Here is a 24,489-nt window from a genome sequence, read left to right as displayed (position 1 = left end):
ACAGGCAATAACGAACAGATTAATGGAATTACATTGTTCAGTGCATGTTTAATTTGGGTTTGCACACTCTCGTCATTCAAAGAACAAAACAGGCATCATCATGAAAATTTCTTTGGACACCACGTGACAATTACCGCACACAATATAAATTAAAATTGTTACTTACATTATATACATATATAGATGTTCCATGGACATAAAAACAAAATCTATTTCTGAAGTTGGTGTTAATATTGCATTATTTACTCAACTGCTGGTTGTGACATATGAAACTCAACAACAGGTTACTCAGATAAAAGCTAGCAAAAAGGATTTTTTTTTTTACTATCAAAGTCTGAAGTAGCTTGACAGCTTTCTAATATGCAACAATAAGGAGAGCTAACATCAAGACCAACAGGAGCTCAATCCCATAACCCTGAAATTAAAAGGTTCATGCTCTACCAGCTGAGATACCCTGGCAACCTTTCTGCCCTTCTTAGGACCGCAAATAATTTAACAACAAATAATTCAAATAGGCAACAAAAATGGAGCAAATAGGCGTGAATGGGTTAAAAATATAACAATCCCATGGTTGATAATTATAGATGATGATGTTTAACAAGATGTTAACTAGCAGAAAAGGGATACTCATCATGATTCTGCCTTCTCATGGCTGGTAATTATAGATAATGATGTTTAATGAGATGTTAACTAGCAGAAATATTACATTATTATTGAGCTGGACATTAGCTACGCTTGCAGTGTGTTGCAGACAGTCAACAAATTTACCTATAAAAATAGACCCACCCAAGTAAGTTCTCTGTTTGTTTCACTGCTTTCTTTAACTAACAAAGTCTAAAGAGTACTGGTAGCTACTAAATTACATAACAATAAATGTATATAACATCAGGACCCAATTGTAAGAAATACTCTGACTTTATTAAGTCTGTGGTGCCAACGTTTAGCGCGTTCGTCTGTTAGCCGAAAGGATAAGGGATTGCCTCCTGATAAGATTTTAACCCCACGAATTTCCAATCCCAGGGCTGGTAATTATATATGATGTTTAACGAGATGTTAACTAGCAGAAAAGGGATACTGACCCTGATTCTGCCTTCTCATTGCAGTAGATTGTCATTACATCAAAAGCAGTCGACCAGCAGGAGGTCATGTGAGTTTGTTTGTCAGAGAATTGTACGAAAAGTTAGCACAGCCTTATCTCTGTGGCGCAATTGGTTAGCGCGTTCGGCTGTTAACCGAAAGGATGGTGGTTCAAGCCCACCCAGGGACGTTATCTGTTAGTTTCACTGCTTTCTTTAACTAACAAAGTCTAAAGAGTACTGTTAGCTTTCTACTCCATTACGTAACAATAAATGTAAATAACATCAGGACCCGTGAGGGGCTTGAACGCACAACCCTGAGAGTCTCATCCTGGACTAGCCTGGCAAATTTTAAGTCCTTTTTTACATATTTGCTCTCACAGTACATTATCATTAATATATTGAGCTCGACATTAGCTACGCTTGCAGTGTGTTGCAGACAGTCAACAAATTTACCTATAAAAATAGACTCAGCATGGTGTTCACCCTCTGGAGATCAGGAGCTTAGGAGTCTCATCTACCAACACCTGAGCCAACACATGGTCCATTCATGAGCCTAATAATGGATTGACTCCTGACAAGTTTTTAACCCCATGCATTTACGCTTGTGAGTCAATTACGTCAGAAATGGGATATTGACCCTGATGCTGCTTTCGCATTGCAGTGGCTTGACATTACATGAAAATCAGTTGAACAGCAGGAGGTCATGTTACATTTTTTTAGAGAATTGTAAGAAATATTCTGACTTTATTAAGTCTGTGGTGCCAACGTTTAGCGCGTTCGTCTGTTAGCTGAAAGGATAATAGAGTGCCTCCTGATTCGATTTTAAACCCATGAATTTAGATTTGGGAGTCAAAAGCATCTTCTGTTAGTCTCTTTGGTGATTGAATGTGGCTTAGAAAGACAGCTACAATACAAATGGAGCAAATAAGTGTGAATAGGCTCAAAATATAACAATCCCAGGGCTGGTAATTATATACCATGATGTTAAACGAATGTTGCAGAGAGTCAATAAATTTAGCTATAAAAATAGACTCAGCCTGGTACTCACCCTCAGGAGTCTCATCTACCAACACCTGAGCCAACACCTGGTCTATTCACGAGCCTGATAATGGAGTGCCTCGTGATAAGTTTTTAACCCCATGCATTTACACTTGGGAGTCAATTGCATCGGAAATGCTATATTGACCCTGATGCTGCTTTCGCATTGCAGTGGCTTGTCATTACATGAAAATCAATTGAACAGCAGGAGGTCATGTTACATTTTTTTAGAGAATTGTAAGAAATACTCTGACTTTATTAAGTCTGTGGTGCCAACGTTTAGCGCGTTCGTCTGTTAGCCGAAAGGATAAGGGATTGCCTCCTGATAAGATTTTAACCCCACGAATTTCCAATCCCAGGGCTGGTAATTATATATGATGTTTAACGAGATGTTAACTAGCAGAAAAGGGATACTGACCCTGATTCTGCCTTCTCATTGCAGTAGATTGTCATTACATCAAAAGCAGTCGACCAGCAGGAGGTCATGTGAGTTTGTTTGTCAGAGAATTGTAAGAAAGTTTAGCACAGCCTTGTCTCTGTGGTGCAATTGGTTAGCGCGTTCGGCTGTTAACCGAAAGGATGGTGGTTCAAGCCCACCCAGGGACGTTATCTGTTCGTTTCACTGCATTCTTTAACTAACAAAGTCTAAAGAGTACTGTTAGCTTTCTACTCCATTACGTAACAATAAATGTAAATGACATCAGGACCCGTGAGGGGCTTGCACGCACAACCCTGAGAGTCTCATCCTGGACTAGCCTAGCAAATTTTAAGTCCTTTTTTACATATTTGCTCTCACAGTACATTATCATTAATATATTGAGCTCGACATTAGCTACGCTTGCAGTGTGTTGCAGACAGTCAACAAATTTACCTATAAAAATAGACTCAGCATGGTGTTCACCCTCTGGAGATCAGGAGCTTAGGAGTCTCATCTACCAACACCTGAGCCAACACATGGTCCATTCATGAGCCTAATAATGGATTGACTCCTGACAAGTTTTTAACCCCATGCATTTACGCTTGGGAGTCAATTACGTCAGAAATGGGATATTGACCCTGATGCTGCTTTCGCATTGCAGTGGCTTGACATTACATGAAAATCAATTGAACAGCAGGAGGTCATGTTACATTTTTTTAGAGAATTGTAAGAAATATTCTGACTTTATTAAGTCTGTGGTGCCAACGTTTAGCGCGTTCGTCTGTTAGCTGAAAGGATAATAGAGTGCCTCCTGATTCGATTTTAAACCCATGAATTTAGACTTGGGAGTCAAAAGCATCTTCTGTTAGTCTCTTTGGTGATTGAATGTGGCTTAGAAAGACAGCTACAATACAAATGGAGCAAATAAGTGTGAATAGGCTCAAAATATAACAATCCCAGGGCTGGTAATTATATACCATGATGTTAAACGAATGTTGCAGAGAGTCAATAAATTTAGCTATAAAAATAGACTCAGCCTGGTACTCACCCTCAGGAGTCTCATCTACCAACACCTGAGCCAACACCTGGTCTATTCACGAGCCTGATAATGGAGTGCCTTGTGATAAGTTTTTAACCCCATGCATTTACACTTGGGAGTCAATTGCATCGGAAATGCTATATTGACCCTGATGCTGCTTTTGCATTACAGTGGCTTGTCATTACATGAAAATTAATTGAACAGCAGGAGGTCATGTTACATTTTTTTAGAGAATTGTAAGAAATACTCTGACTTTATTAAGTCTGTGGTGCCAACGTTTAGCGCGTTCGTCTGTTAGCCGAAAGGATAAGGGATTGCCTCCTGATAAGATTTTAACCCCACGAATTTCCAATCCCAGGGCTGGTAATTATATATGATGTTTAACGAGATGTTAACTAGCAGAAAAGGGATACTGACCCTGATTCTGCCTTCTCATTGCAGTAGATTGTCATTACATCAAAAGCAGTCGACCAGCAGGAGGTCATGTGAGTTTGTTTGTCAGAGAATTGTAAGAAAGTTTAGCACAGCCTTGTCTCTGTGGTGCAATTGGTTAGCGCGTTCGGCTGTTAACCGAAAGGATGGTGGTTCAAGCCCACCCAGGGACGTTATCTGTTAGTTTCACTGCTTTCTTTAACTAACAAAGTCTAAAGAGTACTGTTAGCTTTCTACTCCATTACGTAACAATAAATGTAAATAACATCAGGACCCGTGAGGGGCTTGAACGCACAACCCTGAGAGTCTCATCCTGGACTAGCCTGGCAAATTTTAAGTCCTTTTTTACATATTTGCTCTCACAGTACATTATCATTAATATATTGAGCTCGACATTAGCTACGCTTGCAGTGTGTTGCAGACAGTCAACAAATTTACCTATAAAAATAGACTCAGCATGGTGTTCACCCTCTGGAGATCAGGAGCTTAGGAGTCTCATCTACCAACACCTGAGCCAACACATGGTCCATTCATGAGCCTAATAATGGATTGACTCCTGACAAGTTTTTAACCCCATGCATTTACGCTTGGGAGTCAATTACGTCAGAAATGGGATATTGACCCTGATGCTGCTTTCGCATTGCAGTGGCTTGACATTACATGAAAATCAGTTGAACAGCAGGAGGTCATGTTACATTTTTTTAGAGAATTGTAAGAAATATTCTGACTTTATTAAGTCTGTGGTGCCAACGTTTAGCGCGTTCGTCTGTTAGCTGAAAGGATAATAGAGTGCCTCCTGATTCGATTTTAAACCCATGAATTTAGATTTGGGAGTCAAAAGCATCTTCTGTTAGTCTCTTTGGTGATTGAATGTGGCTTAGAAAGACAGCTACAATACAAATGGAGCAAATAAGTGTGAATAGGCTCAAAATATAACAATCCCAGGGCTGGTAATTATATACCATGATGTTAAACGAATGTTGCAGAGAGTCAATAAATTTAGCTATAAAAATAGACTCAGCCTGGTACTCACCCTCAGGAGTCTCATCTACCAACACCTGAGCCAACACCTGGTCTATTCACGAGCCTGATAATGGAGTGCCTCGTGATAAGTTTTTAACCCCATGCATTTACACTTGGGAGTCAATTGCATCGGAAATGCTATATTGACCCTGATGCTGCTTTCGCATTGCAGTGGCTTGTCATTACATGAAAATCAATTGAACAGCAGGAGGTCATGTTACATTTTTTTAGAGAATTGTAAGAAATACTCTGACTTTATTAAGTCTGTGGTGCCAACGTTTAGCGCGTTCGTCTGTTAGCCGAAAGGATAAGGGATTGCCTCCTGATAAGATTTTAACCCCACGAATTTCCAATCCCAGGGCTGGTAATTATATATGATGTTTAACGAGATGTTAACTAGCAGAAAAGGGATACTGACCCTGATTCTGCCTTCTCATTGCAGTAGATTGTCATTACATCAAAAGCAGTCGACCAGCAGGAGGTCATGTGAGTTTGTTTGTCAGAGAATTGTAAGAAAGTTTAGCACAGCCTTGTCTCTGTGGTGCAATTGGTTAGCGCGTTCGGCTGTTAACCGAAAGGATGGTGGTTCAAGCCCACCCAGGGACGTTATCTGTTCGTTTCACTGCATTCTTTAACTAACAAAGTCTAAAGAGTACTGTTAGCTTTCTACTCCATTACGTAACAATAAATGTAAATGACATCAGGACCCGTGAGGGGCTTGCACGCACAACCCTGAGAGTCTCATCCTGGACTAGCCTAGCAAATTTTAAGTCCTTTTTTACATATTTGCTCTCACAGTACATTATCATTAATATATTGAGCTCGACATTAGCTACGCTTGCAGTGTGTTGCAGACAGTCAACAAATTTACCTATAAAAATAGACTCAGCATGGTGTTCACCCTCTGGAGATCAGGAGCTTAGGAGTCTCATCTACCAACACCTGAGCCAACACATGGTCCATTCATGAGCCTAATAATGGATTGACTCCTGACAAGTTTTTAACCCCATGCATTTACGCTTGGGAGTCAATTACGTCAGAAATGGGATATTGACCCTGATGCTGCTTTCGCATTGCAGTGGCTTGACATTACATGAAAATCAATTGAACAGCAGGAGGTCATGTTACATTTTTTTAGAGAATTGTAAGAAATATTCTGACTTTATTAAGTCTGTGGTGCCAACGTTTAGCGCGTTCGTCTGTTAGCTGAAAGGATAATAGAGTGCCTCCTGATTCGATTTTAAACCCATGAATTTAGACTTGGGAGTCAAAAGCATCTTCTGTTAGTCTCTTTGGTGATTGAATGTGGCTTAGAAAGACAGCTACAATACAAATGGAGCAAATAAGTGTGAATAGGCTCAAAATATAACAATCCCAGGGCTGGTAATTATATACCATGATGTTAAACGAATGTTGCAGAGAGTCAATAAATTTAGCTATAAAAATAGACTCAGCCTGGTACTCACCCTCAGGAGTCTCATCTACCAACACCTGAGCCAACACCTGGTCTATTCACGAGCCTGATAATGGAGTGCCTTGTGATAAGTTTTTAACCCCATGCATTTACACTTGGGAGTCAATTGCATCGGAAATGCTATATTGACCCTGATGCTGCTTTTGCATTACAGTGGCTTGTCATTACATGAAAATTAATTGAACAGCAGGAGGTCATGTTACATTTTTTTAGAGAATTGTAAGAAATACTCTGACTTTATTAAGTCTGTGGTGCCAACGTTTAGCGCGTTCGTCTGTTAGCCGAAAGGATAAGGGATTGCCTCCTGATAAGATTTTAACCCCACGAATTTCCAATCCCAGGGCTGGTAATTATATATGATGTTTAACGAGATGTTAACTAGCAGAAAAGGGATACTGACCCTGATTCTGCCTTCTCATTGCAGTAGATTGTCATTACATCAAAAGCAGTCGACCAGCAGGAGGTCATGTGAGTTTGTTTGTCAGAGAATTGTAAGAAAGTTTAGCACAGCCTTGTCTCTGTGGTGCAATTGGTTAGCGCGTTCGGCTGTTAACCGAAAGGATGGTGGTTCAAGCCCACCCAGGGACGTTATCTGTTAGTTTCACTGCTTTCTTTAACTAACAAAGTCTAAAGAGTACTGTTAGCTTTCTACTCCATTACGTAACAATAAATGTAAATAACATCAGGACCCGTGAGGGGCTTGAACGCACAACCCTGAGAGTCTCATCCTGGACTAGCCTGGCAAATTTTAAGTCCTTTTTTACATATTTGCTCTCACAGTACATTATCATTAATATATTGAGCTCGACATTAGCTACGCTTGCAGTGTGTTGCAGACAGTCAACAAATTTACCTATAAAAATAGACTCAGCATGGTGTTCACCCTCTGGAGATCAGGAGCTTAGGAGTCTCATCTACCAACACCTGAGCCAACACATGGTCCATTCATGAGCCTAATAATGGATTGACTCCTGACAAGTTTTTAACCCCATGCATTTACGCTTGGGAGTCAATTACGTCAGAAATGGGATATTGACCCTGATGCTGCTTTCGCATTGCAGTGGCTTGACATTACATGAAAATCAGTTGAACAGCAGGAGGTCATGTTACATTTTTTTAGAGAATTGTAAGAAATATTCTGACTTTATTAAGTCTGTGGTGCCAACGTTTAGCGCGTTCGTCTGTTAGCTGAAAGGATAATAGAGTGCCTCCTGATTCGATTTTAAACCCATGAATTTAGATTTGGGAGTCAAAAGCATCTTCTGTTAGTCTCTTTGGTGATTGAATGTGGCTTAGAAAGACAGCTACAATACAAATGGAGCAAATAAGTGTGAATAGGCTCAAAATATAACAATCCCAGGGCTGGTAATTATATACCATGATGTTAAACGAATGTTGCAGAGAGTCAATAAATTTAGCTATAAAAATAGACTCAGCCTGGTACTCACCCTCAGGAGTCTCATCTACCAACACCTGAGCCAACACCTGGTCTATTCACGAGCCTGATAATGGAGTGCCTCGTGATAAGTTTTTAACCCCATGCATTTACACTTGGGAGTCAATTGCATCGGAAATGCTATATTGACCCTGATGCTGCTTTCGCATTGCAGTGGCTTGTCATTACATGAAAATCAATTGAACAGCAGGAGGTCATGTTACATTTTTTTAGAGAATTGTAAGAAATACTCTGACTTTATTAAGTCTGTGGTGCCAACGTTTAGCGCGTTCGTCTGTTAGCCGAAAGGATAAGGGATTGCCTCCTGATAAGATTTTAACCCCACGAATTTCCAATCCCAGGGCTGGTAATTATATATGATGTTTAACGAGATGTTAACTAGCAGAAAAGGGATACTGACCCTGATTCTGCCTTCTCATTGCAGTAGATTGTCATTACATCAAAAGCAGTCGACCAGCAGGAGGTCATGTGAGTTTGTTTGTCAGAGAATTGTAAGAAAGTTTAGCACAGCCTTGTCTCTGTGGTGCAATTGGTTAGCGCGTTCGGCTGTTAACCGAAAGGATGGTGGTTCAAGCCCACCCAGGGACGTTATCTGTTCGTTTCACTGCATTCTTTAACTAACAAAGTCTAAAGAGTACTGTTAGCTTTCTACTCCATTACGTAACAATAAATGTAAATGACATCAGGACCCGTGAGGGGCTTGCACGCACAACCCTGAGAGTCTCATCCTGGACTAGCCTAGCAAATTTTAAGTCCTTTTTTACATATTTGCTCTCACAGTACATTATCATTAATATATTGAGCTCGACATTAGCTACGCTTGCAGTGTGTTGCAGACAGTCAACAAATTTACCTATAAAAATAGACTCAGCATGGTGTTCACCCTCTGGAGATCAGGAGCTTAGGAGTCTCATCTACCAACACCTGAGCCAACACATGGTCCATTCATGAGCCTAATAATGGATTGACTCCTGACAAGTTTTTAACCCCATGCATTTACGCTTGGGAGTCAATTACGTCAGAAATGGGATATTGACCCTGATGCTGCTTTCGCATTGCAGTGGCTTGACATTACATGAAAATCAATTGAACAGCAGGAGGTCATGTTACATTTTTTTAGAGAATTGTAAGAAATATTCTGACTTTATTAAGTCTGTGGTGCCAACGTTTAGCGCGTTCGTCTGTTAGCTGAAAGGATAATAGAGTGCCTCCTGATTCGATTTTAAACCCATGAATTTAGACTTGGGAGTCAAAAGCATCTTCTGTTAGTCTCTTTGGTGATTGAATGTGGCTTAGAAAGACAGCTACAATACAAATGGAGCAAATAAGTGTGAATAGGCTCAAAATATAACAATCCCAGGGCTGGTAATTATATACCATGATGTTAAACGAATGTTGCAGAGAGTCAATAAATTTAGCTATAAAAATAGACTCAGCCTGGTACTCACCCTCAGGAGTCTCATCTACCAACACCTGAGCCAACACCTGGTCTATTCACGAGCCTGATAATGGAGTGCCTTGTGATAAGTTTTTAACCCCATGCATTTACACTTGGGAGTCAATTGCATCGGAAATGCTATATTGACCCTGATGCTGCTTTTGCATTACAGTGGCTTGTCATTACATGAAAATTAATTGAACAGCAGGAGGTCATGTTACATTTTTTTAGAGAATTGTAAGAAATACTCTGACTTTATTAAGTCTGTGGTGCCAACGTTTAGCGCGTTCGTCTGTTAGCCGAAAGGATAAGGGATTGCCTCCTGATAAGATTTTAACCCCACGAATTTCCAATCCCAGGGCTGGTAATTATATATGATGTTTAACGAGATGTTAACTAGCAGAAAAGGGATACTGACCCTGATTCTGCCTTCTCATTGCAGTAGATTGTCATTACATCAAAAGCAGTCGACCAGCAGGAGGTCATGTGAGTTTGTTTGTCAGAGAATTGTAAGAAAGTTTAGCACAGCCTTGTCTCTGTGGTGCAATTGGTTAGCGCGTTCGGCTGTTAACCGAAAGGATGGTGGTTCAAGCCCACCCAGGGACGTTATCTGTTAGTTTCACTGCTTTCTTTAACTAACAAAGTCTAAAGAGTACTGTTAGCTTTCTACTCCATTACGTAACAATAAATGTAAATAACATCAGGACCCGTGAGGGGCTTGAACGCACAACCCTGAGAGTCTCATCCTGGACTAGCCTGGCAAATTTTAAGTCCTTTTTTACATATTTGCTCTCACAGTACATTATCATTAATATATTGAGCTCGACATTAGCTACGCTTGCAGTGTGTTGCAGACAGTCAACAAATTTACCTATAAAAATAGACTCAGCATGGTGTTCACCCTCTGGAGATCAGGAGCTTAGGAGTCTCATCTACCAACACCTGAGCCAACACATGGTCCATTCATGAGCCTAATAATGGATTGACTCCTGACAAGTTTTTAACCCCATGCATTTACGCTTGGGAGTCAATTACGTCAGAAATGGGATATTGACCCTGATGCTGCTTTCGCATTGCAGTGGCTTGACATTACATGAAAATCAGTTGAACAGCAGGAGGTCATGTTACATTTTTTTAGAGAATTGTAAGAAATATTCTGACTTTATTAAGTCTGTGGTGCCAACGTTTAGCGCGTTCGTCTGTTAGCTGAAAGGATAATAGAGTGCCTCCTGATTCGATTTTAAACCCATGAATTTAGATTTGGGAGTCAAAAGCATCTTCTGTTAGTCTCTTTGGTGATTGAATGTGGCTTAGAAAGACAGCTACAATACAAATGGAGCAAATAAGTGTGAATAGGCTCAAAATATAACAATCCCAGGGCTGGTAATTATATACCATGATGTTAAACGAATGTTGCAGAGAGTCAATAAATTTAGCTATAAAAATAGACTCAGCCTGGTACTCACCCTCAGGAGTCTCATCTACCAACACCTGAGCCAACACCTGGTCTATTCACGAGCCTGATAATGGAGTGCCTCGTGATAAGTTTTTAACCCCATGCATTTACACTTGGGAGTCAATTGCATCGGAAATGCTATATTGACCCTGATGCTGCTTTCGCATTGCAGTGGCTTGTCATTACATGAAAATCAATTGAACAGCAGGAGGTCATGTTACATTTTTTTAGAGAATTGTAAGAAATACTCTGACTTTATTAAGTCTGTGGTGCCAACGTTTAGCGCGTTCGTCTGTTAGCCGAAAGGATAAGGGATTGCCTCCTGATAAGATTTTAACCCCACGAATTTCCAATCCCAGGGCTGGTAATTATATATGATGTTTAACGAGATGTTAACTAGCAGAAAAGGGATACTGACCCTGATTCTGCCTTCTCATTGCAGTAGATTGTCATTACATCAAAAGCAGTCGACCAGCAGGAGGTCATGTGAGTTTGTTTGTCAGAGAATTGTAAGAAAGTTTAGCACAGCCTTGTCTCTGTGGTGCAATTGGTTAGCGCGTTCGGCTGTTAACCGAAAGGATGGTGGTTCAAGCCCACCCAGGGACGTTATCTGTTCGTTTCACTGCATTCTTTAACTAACAAAGTCTAAAGAGTACTGTTAGCTTTCTACTCCATTACGTAACAATAAATGTAAATGACATCAGGACCCGTGAGGGGCTTGCACGCACAACCCTGAGAGTCTCATCCTGGACTAGCCTAGCAAATTTTAAGTCCTTTTTTACATATTTGCTCTCACAGTACATTATCATTAATATATTGAGCTCGACATTAGCTACGCTTGCAGTGTGTTGCAGACAGTCAACAAATTTACCTATAAAAATAGACTCAGCATGGTGTTCACCCTCTGGAGATCAGGAGCTTAGGAGTCTCATCTACCAACACCTGAGCCAACACATGGTCCATTCATGAGCCTAATAATGGATTGACTCCTGACAAGTTTTTAACCCCATGCATTTACGCTTGGGAGTCAATTACGTCAGAAATGGGATATTGACCCTGATGCTGCTTTCGCATTGCAGTGGCTTGACATTACATGAAAATCAATTGAACAGCAGGAGGTCATGTTACATTTTTTTAGAGAATTGTAAGAAATATTCTGACTTTATTAAGTCTGTGGTGCCAACGTTTAGCGCGTTCGTCTGTTAGCTGAAAGGATAATAGAGTGCCTCCTGATTCGATTTTAAACCCATGAATTTAGACTTGGGAGTCAAAAGCATCTTCTGTTAGTCTCTTTGGTGATTGAATGTGGCTTAGAAAGACAGCTACAATACAAATGGAGCAAATAAGTGTGAATAGGCTCAAAATATAACAATCCCAGGGCTGGTAATTATATACCATGATGTTAAACGAATGTTGCAGAGAGTCAATAAATTTAGCTATAAAAATAGACTCAGCCTGGTACTCACCCTCAGGAGTCTCATCTACCAACACCTGAGCCAACACCTGGTCTATTCACGAGCCTGATAATGGAGTGCCTTGTGATAAGTTTTTAACCCCATGCATTTACACTTGGGAGTCAATTGCATCGGAAATGCTATATTGACCCTGATGCTGCTTTTGCATTACAGTGGCTTGTCATTACATGAAAATTAATTGAACAGCAGGAGGTCATGTTACATTTTTTTAGAGAATTGTAAGAAATACTCTGACTTTATTAAGTCTGTGGTGCCAACGTTTAGCGCGTTCGTCTGTTAGCCGAAAGGATAAGGGATTGCCTCCTGATAAGATTTTAACCCCACGAATTTCCAATCCCAGGGCTGGTAATTATATATGATGTTTAACGAGATGTTAACTAGCAGAAAAGGGATACTGACCCTGATTCTGCCTTCTCATTGCAGTAGATTGTCATTACATCAAAAGCAGTCGACCAGCAGGAGGTCATGTGAGTTTGTTTGTCAGAGAATTGTAAGAAAGTTTAGCACAGCCTTGTCTCTGTGGTGCAATTGGTTAGCGCGTTCGGCTGTTAACCGAAAGGATGGTGGTTCAAGCCCACCCAGGGACGTTATCTGTTAGTTTCACTGCTTTCTTTAACTAACAAAGTCTAAAGAGTACTGTTAGCTTTCTACTCCATTACGTAACAATAAATGTAAATAACATCAGGACCCGTGAGGGGCTTGAACGCACAACCCTGAGAGTCTCATCCTGGACTAGCCTGGCAAATTTTAAGTCCTTTTTTACATATTTGCTCTCACAGTACATTATCATTAATATATTGAGCTCGACATTAGCTACGCTTGCAGTGTGTTGCAGACAGTCAACAAATTTACCTATAAAAATAGACTCAGCATGGTGTTCACCCTCTGGAGATCAGGAGCTTAGGAGTCTCATCTACCAACACCTGAGCCAACACATGGTCCATTCATGAGCCTAATAATGGATTGACTCCTGACAAGTTTTTAACCCCATGCATTTACGCTTGGGAGTCAATTACGTCAGAAATGGGATATTGACCCTGATGCTGCTTTCGCATTGCAGTGGCTTGACATTACATGAAAATCAGTCGACCAGCAGGAGGTCATGTGAGTTTGTTTGTCAGAGAATTGTAAGAAAATTTAGCACAGCCTTGTCTCGGTGGCGCAATTGGTTAGCGTGTTCGGCTGTTAACTGTTTAGTCACCACTGCTGAGATATAATGCTAATATTCTGGAGTGTGTCAGCTCCCAGTTGCTTTACAGAAAGAACTTCCTGCATTGTCACAGCTCTAACAGGGAAGATCGGGCTTGATCAGACCGCGTAACACCCGATGGATTCACGCACGACTGGGATTTAGTGGGTGGAACACATTTAGGAAAAGTTTAAGACACGCACCCTGCCGTGCATGGTTGCTTTGGCAAGATCTGGAATCGAAAAAGGAAATGGCGCATGTCTCACTTATTACTCATGGACTGACAAGCTTTTGAGCACTTGAAATGGCCATTTGCCACTTTGTGCCAGTGAAACTGTAGAAGTCCTAATTGACCTTCAAATAGTCCTAGGAATTGAAGTAGAAACAGCTGCTCTGTTGTCATGGGCCACAGTTTAAGGTGTTGGTGTCAAACTCCAATGTGGTCTCTTGCAGCCTAGAGAATTAAGTTGCTTATCTGAGGTGATTTCTGCTGAGCCACGTGCCACCAGTGGGGAGAGCTTGAACTCCCTGATCCTTTACTGAAACATCTACCTGCCGCATGGCAGTGTATTCTTTCATGTAGTAGAGGAAGGTTTAACCTTCTTGCCTGCGTGAGTTAAATGTCAGATAAACACTCTTCAGCTATTGGACCTTCAACGTAGATCAATAAAAGATCTGGAGGAGCCTATTTCTCATGCGCAAGTTACAGTGGTGTTTGCCTATGCTTCTCTTCCATAACTTGTAGCAGCATTCCTGGGACAGCTTTGTCTTTTCTCTTAAGCTATAACACTGTTAACTCCAATGACACCCCCCCTCCCCACGACGACCAGCACAAGTCAGTAACAAGATGTACTTGCAATTAACAAGTACATCTCAAGTCTTGACAGTCAAATCCTGTCTCAAGTCCCAACTCAACTCATGCATGTCCAAAGTCAAGATGGGCATTTACCAAGTCCCAGTCATGCCACCACGTTTAATGTCATTTCAATATTTGACACCAACAAAGTATTTGATGTAGTGCACGAAACTGACAAATAGCTTTTTTCAATATATTTTTAGTACAAGACAAGAAGATGCAAATACATATGAAATGACTGCAAGCGCTTTAAACAATGAAGTACAACTGATTTTAACAGAAACTACTGAGAACTTGTATGACAAGTGCAGCTAGACCAGAAAAATCAACAGTATAAACAGAATGTTGGAAGAAACCACCCTTCATATTAGTTATTAGGCTGTCCTTTGTTATTAGCGTGCTACTGTTACTTAGCTAGCTAGCTAGGCTAATGAATTATTAAGTAATCTAAAGTAGAGAGACACAGAATTACTCTTTGTGCAGCCTGAAATGTCAAAGTCTGAAGTTGCATCTCCATATTCTTTCACTCTTCGTTCTCCGCTTTTAACAGTGTCGGAGTGTTATCTTAAGACTTGTATTTGTATTTCTTTTTGAACACTTGTAAAAAAAAAACAACAAATTCAAAGCATTTTGGCTATCCCTGTATGATAAAGGTGTGATTAATACGGATTACAAATTTGCCTTTGACTCTATTTGCAATATGTTTTGTTATTCTATTGCAATGTAGTGTACCGAGCTGTATCGTCTTGTCAACGTTCAGCTTACGTCAAGCGATGTCCTGCAATACTCCATTTCCAATGTGCAAGTTTCCATTTTGTTGACTTACATTTCTGCTCACATGGACTAACAGCATTCCAGGGAAAGCTTTACATGACATCTTCGTCAGCTAGGTGTAATTTTTTTAATGAACAAAAGCAGTGCTCATGCCAACCTGCTGAGCCACCTTGAGCGGTCCCGCGTGTCCACGGACTGCACTGCGCCAGCCTCGTTAGCGCAGGAGGTAGCGCGTCAGTCTCATAATCTGAAGGTCGTGAGTTCAATCCTCACACGAGGCAATTGAAGCTTTTTGAACGGATGAACAACTAACCCTAAGCTGTTGAAGTGCTATTTCCCCAGTTAGTCGTATGTCGAGTGCAGTCCTAAGCAAAGCTTCTACAGACGTGAGAGTCTCGTAGTTTGCAAATAGTGCACATATAAGTCCGCTCACTCTATCTGTGTTTGCAATTTGACAGTAAACACTATGATTCCTCCCTCTCTTTGCTTGCAGTGTTGTTATCTCTGTGGCTACAAACGTGCATGTTGACAGGTCTACACGAGTTGCGCAGTGGACTGGTTTGTTTTCTAGAAATTCTATCATAGACAGCAATTTATTTTGTGTCCACTTCTCTCCACCACCTGTTCAGTCTTTTTCCTTGATGGCATCTGTTTAGTCACCGCTGCTGAGATATAATGCTAATATTCTGGAGTGTGTCAGCTCCCAGTTGCTTTACAGAAAGAACTTCCTGCATTGTCACAGCTCTAACAGGGAAGATCGGGCTTGATCAGACCGCGTAACACCCGATGGATTCACGCACGACTGGGATTTAGTGGGTGGAACACATTTAGGAAAAGTTTAAGACACGCACCCTGCCGTGCATGGTTGCTTTGGCAAGATCTGGAATCGAAAAAGGAAATGGCGCATGTCTCACTTATTACTCATGGACTGACAAGCTTTTGAGCACTTGAAATGGCCATTTGCCACTTTGTGCCAGTGAAACTGTAGAAGTCCTAATTGACCTTCAAATAGTCCTAGGAATTGAAGTAGAAACAGCTGCTCTGTTGTCATGGGCCACAGTTTAAGGTGTTGGTGTCAAACTCCAATGTGGTCTCTTGCAGCCTAGAGAATTAAGTTGCTTATCTGAGGTGATTTCTGCTGAGCCACGTGCCACCAGTGGGGAGAGCTTGAACTCCCTGATCCTTTACTGAAACATCTACCTGCCGCATGGCAGTGTATTCTTTCATGTAGTAGAGGAAGGTTTAACCTTCTTGCCTGCGTGAGTTAAATGTCAGATAAACACTCTTCAGCTATTGGACCTTCAACGTAGATCAATAAAAGATCTGGAGGAGCCTATTTCTCATGCGCAAGTTACAGTGGTGTTTGCCTATGCTTCTCTTCCATAACTTGTAGCAGCATTCCTGGGACAGCTTTGTCTTTTCTCTTAAGCTATAACACTGTTAACTCCAATGACACCCCCCCTCCCCACGACGACCAGCACAAGTCAGTAACAAGATGTACTTGCAATTAACAAGTACATCTCAAGTCTTGACAGTCAAATCCTGTCTCAAGTCCCAACTCAACTCATGCATGTCCAAAGTCAAGATGGGCATTTATCAAGTCCCAGTCATGCCACCACGTTTAATGTCATTTCAATATTTGACACCAACAAAGTATTTGATGTAGTGCACGAAACTGACAAATAGCTTTTTTCAATATATTTTTAGTACAAGACAAGAAGATGCAAATACATATGAAATGACTGCAAGCGCTTTAAACAGAGAAGTACAACTGATTTTAACAGAAACTACTCAGAAGTTGTATGACAAGTGCATCTAGACCAGAAAAATCAACAGTATAAACAGAATGTTGGAAGAAACCACCCTTCATATTAGTTATTAGGCTGTCCTTTGTTATTAGCGTGCTACTGTTACTTAGCTAGCTAGCTAGGCTAATGAATTATTAAGTAATCTAAAGTAGAGAGACACAGAATTACTCTTTGTGCAGCCTGAAATGTCAAAGTCTGAAGTTGCATCTCCATATTCTTTCACTCTTCGTTCTCCGCTTTTAACAGTGTCGGAGTGTTATCTTAAGACTTGTATTTGTATTTCTTTTTGAACACTTGTAAAAAAACCCAACAAATTCAAAGCATTTTGGCTATCCCTGTATGATAAAGGTGTGATTAATATGGATTACAAATTTGCCTTTGACTCTATTTGCAATATGTTTTGTTATTCTATTGCAATGTAGTGTACCGAGCTGTATCGTCTTGTCAACGTTCAGCTTACGTCAAGCGATGTCCTGCAATACTCCATTTCCAATGTGCAAGTTTCCATTTTGTTGACTTACATTTCTGCTCACATGGACTAACAGCATTCCAGGGAAAGCTTTACATGACATCTTCGTCAGCTAGGTGTAATTTTTTTAATGAACAAAAGCAGTGCTCATGCCAACCTGCTGAGCCACCTTGAGTGGTCCCGCGTGTCCACGGCCTGCACTGCGCCAGCCTCGTTAGCGCAGGAGGTAGCGCGTCAGTCTCATAATCTGAAGGTCGTGAGTTCAATCCTCACACGAGGCAATTGAAGCTTTTTGAACGGATGAACAACTAACCCTAAGCTGTTGAAGTGCTATTTCCCCAGTTAGTCGTATGTCGAGTGCAGTCCTAAGCAAAGCTTCTACAGACGTGAGAGTCTCGTAGTTTGCAAATAGTGCACATATAAGTCCGCTCACTCTATCTGTGTTTGCAATTTGACAGTAAACACTATGATTCCTCCCTCTCTTTGCTTGCAGTGTTGTTATCTCTGTGGCTACAAACGTGCATGTTGAAAGGTCTACACGAGTTGCGCAGTGGACTGGTTTGTTTTCTAGAAATTCTATCATAGACAGCAATTTATTTTGTGTCCACTTCTCTCCACCACCTGTTCAGTCTTTGCCTTGATGGCATCTGTTTAGTCACCGCTGCTGAGATATAATGCAAATATTCTGGAGTGTGTCAGCTCCCAGTTGCTTTACAGAAAGAACTTCCTGCATTGTCACAGGTCTAATTGGGAAGAACGGGCTTGATCAGACCTGGTAACACCCAATGGAGTCATGGACAACTGGGATTTCGTAGGTCGAATGCATTTAGGAAAAGTTCAAGTTATGCACCATGCCATGCATAGACTGATAATTGAGCTTTAAGAAATCCTAGTGCTGGAAGTGCCATTGATGGTAAGATGCTATGGTTGAGTGGTTAAAGTGCACTTATACTGCCTTGGGGGCTCTGTGTGCAGGTTTCATTCCTGCTTGCAGTGTTAGGAACTAAGTTGTTTCTTTTGTGAGTACACTTTGCCCTCTTATTCAAATTTTGACTATGCTTGCCATGCCATTTGCAAATTTGTGCCAGTGAAACAGGTAGGCGTCCTAATTGATCGTGTAATAGTCCTAGGAATTAAAAGTAGAAATAGCTGCTCTGTCCTTGAGTTGTGAGGGCCCTGCGTTTATGGTGTTGGTGTTTGAACTCCAAAGTCTCCTTCAACATAGAAAATGAAGTTGCTTATCTGAGCTGATTTCTACTGAGACATCATGTCACCAGTGAGGAAGGCTTGCACTCCTAGATCTGCATCTCTGTCTTCACCCCCATTGCATGTTGCAGTTCTTTTTTATTCACAACAATAAAGACTTTATAGTTTTAATTTGTTGCATCATGTTATAAACCTGCGCAAACTTTTATTCATTGGCATTGCAAGTATTTTATGATATTGTGGAGTTGAGTCAAAAGGATCGACTGTGTTGGCAATATTGCTATTGGTGTTACAACCTTGATTATTGACAGGCACAAGGTGATTGACAGGCAAAAGGTGCAGGTAGCATTCTAAAATTCCAATGTATATTTGATAATTAAATAGATTGGGTCTTAAAAGAACTGTAATTTCCTAGCCTAGTTAGCTACTAAGAAAAGTTTCAAGGGTTGTAGCGTTGAATTAGTATCGACGAATAACCTAGATAACTATAGAAATAGCTTCATGTACTATCTAGCTAACATCTGGGTAGGAACCAAGTTACAGTAGCTAGTTAGCTACCTTATTTAGCTTGCTAGCTTCTAGATACAATTATATGTTCCTCGCTAGCTAACGTAAGCTCGCAGGGATCAGTTTGAATTGCAGACTGGCTTTCCATCTGTTGCTAAACCCAGATCTGCAACCTGTAAACTAGAAAAGAAATGATAGCTACCACTGAGATGCCATAGCCAGATACCAAAGAGAGGCAGAAAAACTTTATTTTTAAACAGCTTGTTGATTTGTTGCAGAAAAAAAAGCCTGGCTTGTCTGTTTGAGGGTCGGTAAATGACTGACGGATTTTAGGGTTTTCCTGTCGTCAGCGTTCCACAGAAAGTTCTATCACCATGGTCACCTACGATATGCAAGAACACACTTAGCAAGGTGACGTTTTCATTATTAATTTGATGTTTGTATGCAGGCCATATATGGCATAAAACTTGGAAAATTCATAGACATTTAATAACAGTGCTATTCATTCACAGCGGTCATGCCATCTGCACTTGGCTGCTCGGCCGCACTCTCTACATTAATGGCTTAAGTGCATCCCTACCTTTTGTATTACAGTAGCCAGTTTGTGAAACGACGTAACAGAAAGTTTGTTGCACTTTTAGTGCAGACATTGAAAATATAAAAGAAATGTGTATGTCAGCTTAATTAAATATGCATTAAAACATATGCAGAAATTCAAACCTTCCCAGTTAAAAACTATTTCTTTTCATTTACATCCATTATATTTATAAAGCTCACTTTCTTAGCTACTCCTGATAAGATTTCCTTGTTTTTACTGTGAGAAGGGTGGCTAATCATTTCACCAGAGTATATTTAAAAATTTCCTAAAATACACAAATCAAATTATTAATTCACTCCTCTATATTCTTGTAGAACACTTTCCAACATATTCAGAATATGATGTTGAAGTAGGACTTTGGAGTCATGGGATGGCAAAATCCTCTTAATTGTATATTTGGTTCACTATATGTCACTACTTGAAGCTCTATAAAATACTGTTATGACCCTGTCTAGGTGGTAAGGTCACAACAGTGATGTGATAAGACTGGTAGCTGATAATGAGGCAGTATGTGAAATGACAAAACACTGGACTAGTAGCTGAATCAATTAAGGCAGGCAGAGCCAATAATGAGGTGTATTGCAAGACCCAAATCCCGAACTGGAGCAGGAATGCACTGCAGCAGTCCAGGAACATAACAATACCCAAATCAAATTGTTATCAGATCTATGAGATTCTTGAAGCACATTTATTCTTGTACCCATAGCATGATTTACAGTAATTTTACTATGGGAATTTGGAGTAATAGGATAGCAAAATCGTATTAAATGTATGTTCGGTTTCATATATGCAATATTTGAAGCTCTTATATTTAAAGTGTATGCCGTATGTACACTAAGAAAGATCCAGGCTTCCAGTATTCCCACTTAACATTGCACAAGGATACTTTAGTTTTGTGACAGAACTTTCACTTCAGTGATTTTGTTTTGTAAATGCTGTATAGAGTATAACTATATACGTATATAAGTTCTGCAGTAGAAAGCATGACCTCCATTCACTTCTATTTCCAAAATTTGCCCTGTGTGCTCTTTGTGTGTTAGGAAATGTGTAATGTGGTGGCTTCCATATAAGAAGGGCTTTGAGTTCTGTGTATGTATAATGTTATGTATCTCCTAGTTAGCGAAGCTTGGCCTTTATTGATCACGTTGAACTTTAGGAAATGAAGGATATTCACACTGGATTCATGTGATAGCATAATACGGCTAGATATAACTTTTCAAAATTGCGTAACATCTGTAAACAAATTCATTCACCCATTTTCAGGTGTCTATTTTAATTTGCACTTATATAACTTTTACATCACAGTCAAAATGTGGCTGCAACATAGAAAAGAAAGAGCAACATTATACAGATTGTGGCACCTTCCTCTAACTTAATGTAACTATAAAAGGATTTACCTTCATGCAGGGAATGTACTTGGTAACTGACACATTATCACTGGAAAACAAGGAGCTGTTCAGTTTCTCATCACATCAAGATACAATCAAACACTACGTTTAAGGTGACGACGTCTGAAAGAGACAGATGGAATTTGACATTTGATGTTTGAAATTTCAAGAAAGTATAAAGAATATCTTCGTGCTGTAAAACACTGCATCTGTAGTCCACTGGGACTGTATGTTTGCAGTCAACTCTCAGACTCCTCCGCTGTCACGGTTAGTCCCTCCCAGCTTCCATGTTCCATGTTTTTCCTGTTTTGTGTACTTTAGCTCCATGCTGTAGTTTTGTTTTCTCTGCCCCTTGTTTGATTTTCCACACCTGTCCCTTGTTTCTAGCTTGTTAACTTCATGTATTTAAACCCTGCCATGTGGCCTGTCTCTTGACTGTTTATTGTGTTTGTGTGGAATATATTGACTGCATTGGCTGTATGTAAGACTGTCTTTGTTTCTAAGCTTCTGTGTTCATTAGCCTGTTTGATTCTAACTATTTTGTTTTTCCTTACTTCCGTATGTTACTTCTTAGTTTCTGTTATAGCCTGCTTGTGGTTTGTGTTTCATAGCCTTCGTTTATCCTAGCCCTTGTTTTTCATATCATGTATTCTAAAACTCTCCGTATTGGCTCGATGACCCTGGACTACGACTGCGATTCTGGATTTGCCCTTAATAAATCTCCCTCTTCTCCGCACATGCGTCCGCCTCCTTACTGATCACCATTACATCCCCAAAAGTAGCTTGCAGTCTTTTAGTCTCTAAAAACTCAGTTTAGTTTGATATCAGCATTTGGTTTCCTGAATTCGTTTGTACAGCAGTTCTAATTACTGTCAACACTGGCAAATCATCCAGGACACAAAGGCTCAAATTTATCATGTGGATGCAGCATCGTGGCAACCTTTTGCAGATTTTTTTTATTTTAATTAGTGAGCTGAGATCAGTGATTTCCAGGACTGTACCTGACCTCAAGGGCTGCCAGGGACAGCGCTCTGAATCAAAGGGCATGAGCTACCATTAGGTCTTCCTAGTTTGGCTGTCTCAACCAAGCCAGCCTCTATGATAGTGGCCTTGGGATTATTATTCACTTCATTTGTTCTTATTCCATCTCTGTGTCCTGTGAAGACTAACCAGTACAGGATCATAGATTAGTGTGGATCTCTGAGCTTCCTATCCATCAGATAATGTATTTCCAGTTTGGTGGATATACATTCAAGTTTTAGATCTACACCTTGAATGTATATTTGTCAACAGGATTTTGACCCATAGGTTTGTCTATCCATGAAACACAAAATCTTAAATTACATTGTGACCACTTGTGTTCATCAAAGCACAAGCCCCTGGTAATAATGGAATTAGGAGATATGTTACAGATTACAATGTGTGACAATCATTCTTCCTCCAAAATATATTTACCTATCTTATTTTCATAGACATAGTGTAGATTAAAGAAACCTACTTTTGCTTATGCACACTAATGCACTGATTGATTAACTGGATGGACCATGCATAAGTGTTCATGAGGAAAAGACTAAATCGCTCAAATGCGATTAGTGGATAAGTTCAACCTACAACATGTTAGCCTGTAACTCACTAACGATGGTTACAAGAGACACTGAAGGTAAACTCACAAGACAATATGATTCCCTTGCAATTAAAAAAATGACTTTACTGATAAATATTTTTAAAGCTGTAAAAAATATTTTACTAAAACAACTGACAAGACATGATGAGGTTGGCTGCAGTGGTGAGGATCCTCTGCCGATAAAAGTCCCATAATGGCTGAGCTTGTAATGCTGATGGTGATGTTGATCACTCCATGGATGGTGATTGTGTCCACCTTTCCTTACAGTGGAAAACTCTTCAACGATGGCACAAATAATACTGATGATCAATTCTTGGTGGTGATCAGTCCGCTGATTGGCCTTGTTGTTGTAGTCTTGTGTAGATCACAAAGTCTCCAATTATCCCAATGCACTTGTTGTCAAGGCTTATTACTTTGGCCTAGTCCAATAACTGAAGTTGTCTTCTTGTCCTGCTCCAACAGGTCAACATCTAGGCCTCACACGATTACTTGAAAACTGTCTGCAATACACACAAATGCATACAGGGACATTAAAATAGGTGGGTAAATAAAATTGCATGATACATAGTGCATAATAAATTATAAATGATATCATAAATGAAATAATATCAAAGTGCTGTGCAGGTGAATTAAATCCTGGAGGTGGTCCTCTTGGTGATCTTGGCCTGAATGGGGAGGGGGTTGAAATCAAATGAATGTCACAGAGCTGTGTAAAGGAATAAAATATAGGTATAGGTTAAGATCGACAAGAGTAAAGTAAGACAGCTAAGTGCAGAGAGGAACAATGGGCTTTGCTGTCATGTAGAGCACATGGTTTACTATTGCTTGTTTAGTTTGTTCTGCTGTAATGTAGAGTGCGTGGCTTAGTTTTGATAGTTTAGTTAGTTCTGCTGTCATGTAGCATGCGTGGCTTAGTTTTGCTGGTTTAGTAAGTTCTGCTATCATGTAGAATGCATGATTTAGTTTTGCTTGTTTAGTTAGTTCTGCCCTCATGTAGAGTGCATGGTTCCAGCAGAGTGGCTCTAGAACCCTGTGGCAGGGACTACAGACTATCACGGACTACAGGAGCCCACCCCCTGGATTGATGAGCGTAGATGAGTCTCTGGCGAATGAGCTAAACACATTCTTCGCTCGCTTCGAGGCTACATCTAGCAGCGCAAATGCTAACAGCGCTAGCGCCAACACAAATGGTGCTATCAGTGCAGCCAATGTTGCACACGCAGAGCCCTCCATAGGACAGTTCTCTTTCATCATCATGGATAGTGACGTGAGGAGAGTGTTCAAATGAGTAAATACCAGGAAGGCAGCGGGACCAGACGGAATCTGCGGTAGAGTCCTCAAATTCTGCACAGACCAGCTAGCTCTGGTATTCACTGACATCTTTAACTTCTTCCTGACACACAGTATTGTCCCATCCTGCTTCAAATGATCCATCATTGTCCCTGTATCAAAGAAACCTCTGCCTTCCTGCCTCAATGACTACCACCCTGTTGCCCTCACATCGGTCATGTTGAAGTGCTTTGAAAAGCTGGTCAAAGACTTCATCACCGCTTCACTGCCAGCCTCCATCGACCCACTGCAGTTTGCATACTGTCACAGCTGCTCCACTGCACATTGACCCACCTGGACTAAGGGAGGGGTAATTATGTTAAAATGCTGTTTGTCGACTAAAGTTCAGCGTTTAACACTATTATCTCCTCCATCCAGACTCACTACCAAGTTGGAGGATCTGGAACTGCATA

The 24,489-nt window shown here is 40.5% G+C and overlaps 11 non-coding genes across 11 annotated transcripts; all 11 read left to right on the top strand.

The window, feature by feature from the left end:
• Nucleotides 1-1,193: 1,193 nt before the first annotated feature.
• On the top strand, nucleotides 1,194-1,267 carry trnan-guu. Its single transcript has one exon. It is a non-coding gene; the product is annotated as a tRNA-Asn (tRNA).
• A 1,382-nt stretch (nucleotides 1,268-2,649) lies between these two features.
• On the top strand, nucleotides 2,650-2,723 carry trnan-guu. The gene has a single exon. It is a non-coding gene; the product is annotated as a tRNA-Asn (tRNA).
• A 1,382-nt stretch (nucleotides 2,724-4,105) lies between these two features.
• On the top strand, nucleotides 4,106-4,179 carry trnan-guu. The gene has a single exon. It is a non-coding gene; the product is annotated as a tRNA-Asn (tRNA).
• A 1,382-nt stretch (nucleotides 4,180-5,561) lies between these two features.
• trnan-guu lies at nucleotides 5,562-5,635 on the top strand. The gene has a single exon. It is a non-coding gene; the product is annotated as a tRNA-Asn (tRNA).
• A 1,382-nt stretch (nucleotides 5,636-7,017) lies between these two features.
• trnan-guu lies at nucleotides 7,018-7,091 on the top strand. The gene has a single exon. It is a non-coding gene; the product is annotated as a tRNA-Asn (tRNA).
• Nucleotides 7,092-8,473: 1,382 nt separating this feature from the next.
• trnan-guu lies at nucleotides 8,474-8,547 on the top strand. Its single transcript has one exon. It is a non-coding gene; the product is annotated as a tRNA-Asn (tRNA).
• A 1,382-nt stretch (nucleotides 8,548-9,929) lies between these two features.
• Nucleotides 9,930-10,003, top strand: trnan-guu. The gene has a single exon. It is a non-coding gene; the product is annotated as a tRNA-Asn (tRNA).
• A 1,382-nt stretch (nucleotides 10,004-11,385) lies between these two features.
• On the top strand, nucleotides 11,386-11,459 carry trnan-guu. The gene has a single exon. It is a non-coding gene; the product is annotated as a tRNA-Asn (tRNA).
• A 1,382-nt stretch (nucleotides 11,460-12,841) lies between these two features.
• Nucleotides 12,842-12,915, top strand: trnan-guu. The gene has a single exon. It is a non-coding gene; the product is annotated as a tRNA-Asn (tRNA).
• A 2,440-nt stretch (nucleotides 12,916-15,355) lies between these two features.
• trnam-cau lies at nucleotides 15,356-15,428 on the top strand. Its single transcript has one exon. It is a non-coding gene; the product is annotated as a tRNA-Met (tRNA).
• A 2,204-nt stretch (nucleotides 15,429-17,632) lies between these two features.
• trnam-cau lies at nucleotides 17,633-17,705 on the top strand. Its single transcript has one exon. It is a non-coding gene; the product is annotated as a tRNA-Met (tRNA).
• The last annotated feature ends 6,784 nt before the right edge of the window (nucleotides 17,706-24,489 follow it).

The sequence above is a fragment of the Electrophorus electricus genome, chromosome 1 (genome assembly GCF_013358815.1).
Source record: "Electrophorus electricus isolate fEleEle1 chromosome 1, fEleEle1.pri, whole genome shotgun sequence".
NCBI lineage: Eukaryota > Metazoa > Chordata > Actinopteri > Gymnotiformes > Gymnotidae > Electrophorus > Electrophorus electricus.
The sequence above is the reverse complement of the archived record's forward strand: the minus strand, read 5'-3'. Positions and strand labels throughout refer to the sequence as shown.